We start from the raw sequence: 8,001 nt of genomic DNA on the forward strand, positions 1-8,001 counted from the left end.
TGCTAAAGCCAGACGAGCCCTTATGCATCATCCAATAAGGTCCTATCTGTAAAGCGCTTAGCAAACAGTAGGTGCTACATAAATGTCCATTATTACCAATTCCTCATTTTCTAGGTGAGGAAACCATGGCCCATGAAGACATCAAGGACTTACCCAAGATCAAAGAGGGAGTAAGTGTCAGAGGCGCATTTCAGACGTGGTTCCTCTGACATGTCTTTTCATTAGCTTTGAAAATGTCATCACAACAAGAATGAACAGTTTCTCATTGAACACCATACCTTGCTGTGGAGTAGAAGAAAGGGAAGTAGACATGTTGCCTGAAGACCTGGCTTTGCACCTTCTTCCATTTACTGACTGTGTGATGTTGGGTAAATCACCTAATGATCCAGAGCCAATTTCCCCACCTGTAAAATCAGGTTGGTCCTATGTGCCCTATGCGCATGCTAGGAGTCTTAGGAAGATCACCAGGGGCCACTATATAAAATGCTTTACGAATCTTAACACTCAGAGGCACACGTTATTATTGTTCCAAAATGGACTTGTCAGAGCTAGGAAGCCTGCCTTTCTCAGATAGGGGAGCTGATCTAAGCCACTGATGGATCTGTGCCCAAATCCTCACTGGTCTCTGCTTAAGCCCATCTTAGTTAGTGTACCCCACAAGTTATTTCTGCTGAGCTTTCTGCTAACAAAGAACTCAAGCCAGAATGGTCACTGAACCAGAAGGGTCAAACAGCTGCATTTTAAATTTCTTTAGGGCTTCTGGACAGCAAATAGAGAAGTCAGAAGACACCCAGGGCTTCCAGAGGGAAGCTTCTTTTTAATTCTAGGGAGGAAACAGAACCATTCATCATTGCTGCATGAGACAGAGGCTCTTTACTTTATCTTGGATTTTTCCAAATATGTCTCTTATTGAGCATGCCCCTGAGTGCCTCAGCACTGCGCCACCCAAGGGACCAGGGTAGAAGGCTAACAGGGTTGCAGAATAAGCTTAGCAACTCCCCAGTCATAGGATATTCAGCTCTGCCCATGGTCAAGAGTCCTATTCCCATTCCTAGGGATAACTGGAAGGATAGAGCCTTGATTTCTTTCTTTTTTTTTTGGAGGGCAATTGGGGTTAAGTGACTTGCCCAAAGTCACACAGCTAGTAAGTGTGGCAAGTGTCTGAGGCTGGATTTGAACTCAGGTCCTCCTGACTCCAGGGCCAGTGCTCTATTCACTGCACCACCTAGCTGCCCCATAGAGTCTTGATTTCTAATTGAACTAGATTTGTCAAGGTAATCTGGCCTGAATGATGCTTAAAAGATAGAGTTATAGAAAGGGAGCGGGGTTGAATTTCAGACCTGGGTTCTAATTCCAATTCTTCTCCCTCTTTGGGCCTCAGTTCCCTTTTATTAAATAAGGGGGAGGGAAGGTTGGATGAGATGGCATCTAAGGCCTCTTATGGTCACAGACCCACTTATATACATTCACTTATCTACATAGAATATATATTATATACATTGGCACATATTTAACTCACACTCTGAGGTCTGGGTTCTTTTGTGTCTACCACCCTAGGCATGTTCTTTTCTTGTGCAGAGCCCATAGAAGACTCAGAAATATGACAGATATAGCACTGAAATGGACCTTCTCATCATTACTTCAGTAGACAGGTATTCACTCCATGGGGGGAGGGCACAAGGATCAAAACCTACAGCTTTTCAGAGCCCAAAGGCCTCTTTTTGGTTCAAGAACTCATAGTTCCCACATATTATCATTCCAAGAGTCACAAACAAATCATTCAGGAGCTAGCTAATTCAGTTCAATCCAACCTAACAAGTGGTGAGTCAGTGCCTTCTATGGGCCAGGTAAGGTCCAGGCTCTGGCTTAATTTATATAGGAAGGACCCGGCAAGGAAACACCCACTGTCACTATCAATCATTAAGTGTTCTGCAACTTACAGACTCATAGCATTGTGAGAGGTTCATTACAGTTACACATACAACATGTATCTCAGGCAGCATTTGAATGCAGGTCTTTCTAGCTCCAAGGTCAGATTTTTATCCAATGTGCCACAGCTTTCTCAGCTCTGGGAATGTAAAGACGAAATTGCATCAGCAGCTACACTCCAAGAGATTCAATTATATCAGAAAGTTACAACATGTAAACAGATTAAGAGTATGCAGGATTGTTTAAGGAGGGAGAGAGTATTGATAAAGGTAAGACTTCCTCTAGGGGGCATTACATGAGCTGAGCCTTGAAGGAAGCTAGAGCGATTTGGAAAGGGAGAAAAGAACATTCACAGCATAGGCTGGAAACAGCCTATACAAAGGAAACAGATTCTAGGTCATACTTTCTTTCCTGTATACAGATCATTTTCATGAATGATCACTGATGGGGGCTCCGTTATTCTTTCATACTCAAGAGTTACTACATACACACACACACACACACACACACATACACACAGTGTCTATCTCCCTTGGGATGATTCTATTCTCTCCACTCCACTCCTATCACTCATACTCCCATCCTGCAGGTACTTAATCCCTCTGACCAAAATACTGAACCTTTATCCACATTCAATCTTTTACCAATCTCCTGATCACACTTCCTTAATCACCAGAATCCTAGGGCTTTTTGCTCTCCAACAGAACTACAAAATAGGTCCTCTCCTGGCACACAGTCTATAAGGCACAGCCAATCCTCCTCTTAAACCAGGCATCCTAGAGTCTAACACTAAGTGTTATAATCCTATGATCAAATTCAGCAATGGATAGATCCCTGGACTGGGAATCTAGAGACCCTAGTTCAAATTCTGCCACCTGGCTAACAAGATGACCTTGGACAAATCACTTAACTCTCATCTGGAGAATGAGAAGCCCATTCTAATTTGTGGCCCTAACCTTGCCTGTGAACTCTTCTTCCTCCTCCCTCTCCTTTTCCATCTGGCTTTCCATACCCTCCCTCCTTCTCTTGCCTTCTCATTTCATCTATGTAGGAAATTTCCACTAAGGAAACATTCTCCATTGATTACAATTTAGAGTCTTCTAGGGGGACTGTGGTGATGTGACTTACCCAGAGATAAGATGGCAAAGATAGAGAGAGACAAATAAGTTATTTTTTTCGCCCCAGAGTTTGAAGCATTCCAGGTTCTCTTTCCTCCTACGACTCAGGATCTCCTTGAAAGCTCACTTCCTCCCCATTCATTTCTCTTCCACTGCCATAAAGCAGACTGAGCCAACATACTTCCAGGCCATTTTCCAACAAAAAGGAAATTAGATGGATAATTATGTTCAGATGGCGGTACCTGCACAAAGCCCAATTTCCAGAAGATGCCTCTGCAGCTAGATAAAATGTGAGCTGAACTTGGGCATGAGGCAGGTGAACAAACTCCACTGAGAGCTTTCCTTGCGTTGATGGACACTTCACCAAGTAGGCCTCCCTAGGGCTGTCAGCAAGAGTGCAGGCTGGGGCCCTTGATATAGTGGATATTGATTATTTCCAGACAAGCCACAAAAAGTTTTTCAAGAAAACTGCCTGGGAAATGGAGCAGGCCCCCAGGATGGGCGCATGATGAGGAATGATGGTCTTTTGTGTTGGCCTCTTTGCAGCTGTTCTGGTGAAGATGAGAATCTCCTGGAAGTGGTGGGAAAGACTCTCCGCTGAAGCATCCAGGGCATGTTTGCAGGATCAGAGACAGAGAGCTGGAAGGGGCCCTACACAAAGGAAATAGAAAGGAATGTGAGTAGAGGTGAGAGGATTATTGTCCTCTTCGCAGCCCAGGAAGAACAGGACAAGCCATGTATAGAAAATGGCAGCTCAGGGGCAGCTAGGTGGCACAGTGAATAGAGCTCTGGCCCTGGAGTCAGAAGGACCTGAGTTCAAATTCAGCCTCAGACACTGAACACAAAAAACTAGCTGTGTGACCTTGGACAAGTCACTTAATCCCAAATTGCCCTACCTTCCCCCCTCCAAAAAAGCAAGAGAGAGAGAGAGAGAGAGAGAGAGAGAGAGAGAGAGAGAGAAATGGTACCTCAGGCAGGACTAGGACCCTCTCACCTACACTACTGCTGTTACCTGCCTGCAGCATCCCTCCCCTCTCCGATCCCTGCTCTACATGGCTGCTGAAGTGATTATGCTAAGGTCTCAACTTTGATTATGTCATTTATCTGATCAAAATGCTCCCCATTGCATCTACAGCCTGGTATGGAAAGGCCTTCACAATCTGCCTCTCACCCACCTTTCCAAATATTTTATAGGACAGTCTCATTTCTGTCTTTTGGCCTCAATGCCTAGTACAGTGTCTGGCATATAGTAAGTGCTTAATAAATGTTGATTGATTTGGTGAACTGGCCTCCTAAGACATACTTTAAACTTGATTCTCCGTCTTCCATATCTGTCTCTTCACACAAGCTTTTCCCCATATGTGGAAATGTCTTCTCCCTTGTCTTCATCTTTTAGAATATTTGTCTGCTGTCCTGATTTAGCACAGATGCTGCCTCTTCTGAGAAGCCTCTCTGAACTCCCCAGTTATTCATGATGTCTTCCTCCACAAATTTTCTTGTAGTAAATTTGAGTTTCTGCTATATCCCTCCCCCCCAAAAAAATTCAAATTCCTTAAGGATTAAAGATACTCATTTCTGCCTTTATTTCCCCAGCAACTAGACTAGTGCTTTATACAAAATAAGCTTTAAATAAATATTGGTTAAATTAAATTTGTTTAATCAACCTACTCTTCCTCACATTATTCAAAAAGACCCTAGGCACAGCATCTCATTTATCTTGCTAAGCTTGTCCCGGGAGGGGGTTCCACATGGTGCCAAGGGCCACATGGAGCCTGAAGATTCAGACAATTACTCAAATCGGACTCAGTGACCCCTAGGCACAGCCAGCCTAGGAGAGGCAAAAGCAGCCTGCAGGAAGGTAAAAGCAACTCACCAGGAGGTTTTGTAAGATCTCTGAACAATCTTGTTCTATCCATTAAGCGTTCCTTATATGGTGATGCTGTTAAGTCGCTTTCTCAGTCGTGTCCAACCCTCCATGACACCATTTGGGATCTTCTTGGCAAAGATACTGGAGTGGTTTGTCGTTTCCTTCTCCAGTTCATTTTGCAGATGAGGAAACTGAGGCAAACAGGGTTAAGTGACTTGCCCAAGGTCACTCAGCTGGTAAGTGTCTAAAGCCAGAGTAGAACTCATGAAGATGAGTCTCCCTGGTTCCCAGCCCAGTCCTCTGTCCACCACACCATCTAGATGCTGGTCCTTATATGCTCCTTAGGGTCCATAGCCATGCCTCAGGTCAATCCACCTGGTGGCAAAGTTAGCCAAGTTAAACTGCCCCAGGTCTGTCTATTTCTGACTCGTGTGGGGTAGAAGGGTAGAGTGGATTTTAACTCAAACTACCTCAGGGTTGCGTCATAGTATCCTGGCCCACTGTAGTGCCAATGCAATATTCACAGCGCCCACAGTCACTATAAATATACCTCCATGGTGCTCGATCACAACATATAACAGACTCTCCATATAAAAGATGGAAGCAAAACAGAAAACCAAATGCCAAGACCTGTGAGCTGATTCCATCATAGCAACAGAGAAGTTAATGCACCACAACAGAGCAGAGAGCCACACCATCCTTTAGCCTTCCCGCAAACCAACACAAGACCAACATTTTCTCACAAGCCTGTCTCCCTCAGAACCATCCTCTCCCCGCAACCATCTAGCTTGTTCTGACTCCCAGCTTCCTGTGGGCTCTGCTCCACCCTTCAGCAAACTCCTCCCACCACAGAATCCATGTGATTACATTCATCCTATTAAGGGGCAGAGTATATTCTCAAAGCAGGGAAGGTCTTCAAATTCCTATTACCATTGCACCCACAAGAAAAATATAGGTCATTAAAGTATCATTGTACAAATATAGAAACTGAGGCACAGATGACAAGTGATTTTCCATTTAAAGCAAACTACTGCTGCATTTAATGTTGATACAAAGGCATGCTCCAACTGACCCCCAGACAATCGCTCCCCCTAGAATGCACATTCCTAGAAAGGTGGCCACTGACTGCTGTTTGACCAGAGTTTGGTTGCTTCCCTGCTCTGACTTTATGTACCCCATTAGACTCATTATACATATCGTGCTTTGAGCTCCGTGCTCTCCATTTGTTCCTTATATTTGTTGTTCCTTACAGAGCAGCGCTGTCTCATTACAGTCATATGTAAAGCACTTTGCAAAGCTGGAAGTGCTATGTGTGTGCTGGCTATTATTTTTATTATTTTTCTGAATATTGATCCAACATAGGGTTCTCATTCCAGACAAACATTTTCTGCATCTTGAAGCAAGTAGACAATTAAATCACTGTGTTGAGTTGAATCTCACTCACGAAAACAGGCGTGACTTTCAGAGAGAGAGAGAGATTTAATGAGGACTTATGTCAAGATGTGGGAGAGTTGCTGGCTCAATTCAAATATATACATCTCTCAAGAATCACTTATTTAAATTGAATATTGCACTCTCCACAATGACCCTGAAGCTATAGAAGCACACCAGCAGCTCAACCAAAAGAATGAAATTAGATTAGAAATCAGCAGATCTCCAAGGGCCCCAACAGACTTCACTGATAGCAGGTCAATGGGCTGCCAACTCCAAAGCAAAGAGAAAGAGAAAGGAGGGGGAAGTGTTGTTGGGATGTTCTTCTGTATGCCAAAGAAGAGAAAGAACACCAGAAGGAGAACGCCAGCATCATGCCTGTCTAGAAACCAGACCCAGAGAGAACAAGGCGGCATCTAGCAAGACCATAAGAAAGTCAAATCAAAGTTGTTAGATTGTAAGCTCCTTGAGGGCAGGGACAGTCTTTGATCCTTTCTGCATCCCTAGCACTTAGCAGAGTGCCTGTCACATAGCAGGCACTTAATAAATGCTATTTGGTGGATTGATTGAAATCAACCAGCATTTATTTAAGCCCTTAAAATATTCAAGGCACTCTACAGAAACAAAAAGAATGATAGACCCTGCCCTCAAGGAGCTTACATTTTAATGGGGGATGACCAAGCTGAGAAGAACATTAGGGAGTGAAGGGTGCATGATGAAGACAGAAGTCTGTAGAGTTAGGGGCAGGCGGGAGGGGCATGGTCAGCTTTCTTTTTTGATTTCCTAACACTTCCAAGAGTTACTTGACATTTTCTTCCTTCTCTCTAGAGTTTCTATGGTCGGTTCCTCAGCAGGCTCCCTGGGAAGGTTGGAAGCAAAATCACACTTTTCACATTCCAAGGACTATCCCTTACCTGGTGGTCATCCAGCTTCTGGGGTTCAATTTCATTTTGAATTTAGAAAGCCCAGCCCTGTTAGCCATGGAAACTTCCTTCTTAAAATCCAGGGTGATAGCCCATCTCTGTCCACTTTACTGAGACTTAATTGTTGTGGTATGACCTCAGGAGAAGAGAGAGGAAGCAGCATTAAAATGACCCTTTCCAAAAAGGCAATGATGTCCATAAAAAATCAATAATTATTATTTTAAGAACTTCTTAGAATTTAGATTCCTTCCTGACCTCTAATCTTAGCCACTTCCAACCCTGACCACCAATCCTCATCTCATCCATTATCTGGGGGCACAAGGAGGTCAGGATTAAAATAGTGTAAGGAACAGGGCCTGGACTTACAATTCTGTTGGTACCTGGGTGCTGTCTATCAATGGCACCCCTTCTGTACTTTGTAGCCTTAGAGCATTGGTTAGAGCCCTGAGAGGCCAGTATGTGTCAAAGGCAAGATCAGAAGGAAAAAGGGAAGCATTAAGGGCTCCTTACTCCCCTCCATGCTCTCTCCCACTCAGTTCCAGTCAGCCTATTTACTGTTCCTCACCAATGACATTCCATCTCTGTACTGGCTCTCCCCCCATTCCTGGAATGCTCCATCTTCTTCCAAGACTCAATTCAAATCTTACTTTCTGCAGGGCTTTCCTAGCATCCTCTCCCCCTACACTCCCAGGCCCTTCACTCTCAGATTACCATCCATTTACACTTTATAAGT

General features: G+C 44.0%; 1 long non-coding RNA gene across 1 annotated transcript in view; it reads right to left on the reverse strand.

Moving 5' to 3' along the window:
* Positions 1-3,425, reverse strand: part of LOC138161477 (uncharacterized) — a 117,844-nt gene extending 114,419 nt beyond the window's left edge. Inside the window, exon 1 of the long non-coding RNA XR_011168379.1 lies at positions 3,058-3,425. This is a non-coding gene — a long non-coding RNA (uncharacterized lncRNA). The remainder of the gene's footprint in view (positions 1-3,057) is intronic.
* Positions 3,426-8,001: the final 4,576 nt, after the last annotated feature.

Source organism: Petaurus breviceps, unplaced genomic scaffold (assembly GCF_028583685.1).
Source record: "Petaurus breviceps papuanus isolate PSGF00001 unplaced genomic scaffold, PetGlider_PUasm1.0 185, whole genome shotgun sequence".
In the NCBI taxonomy this organism is placed as follows: domain Eukaryota; kingdom Metazoa; phylum Chordata; class Mammalia; order Diprotodontia; family Petauridae; genus Petaurus; species Petaurus breviceps.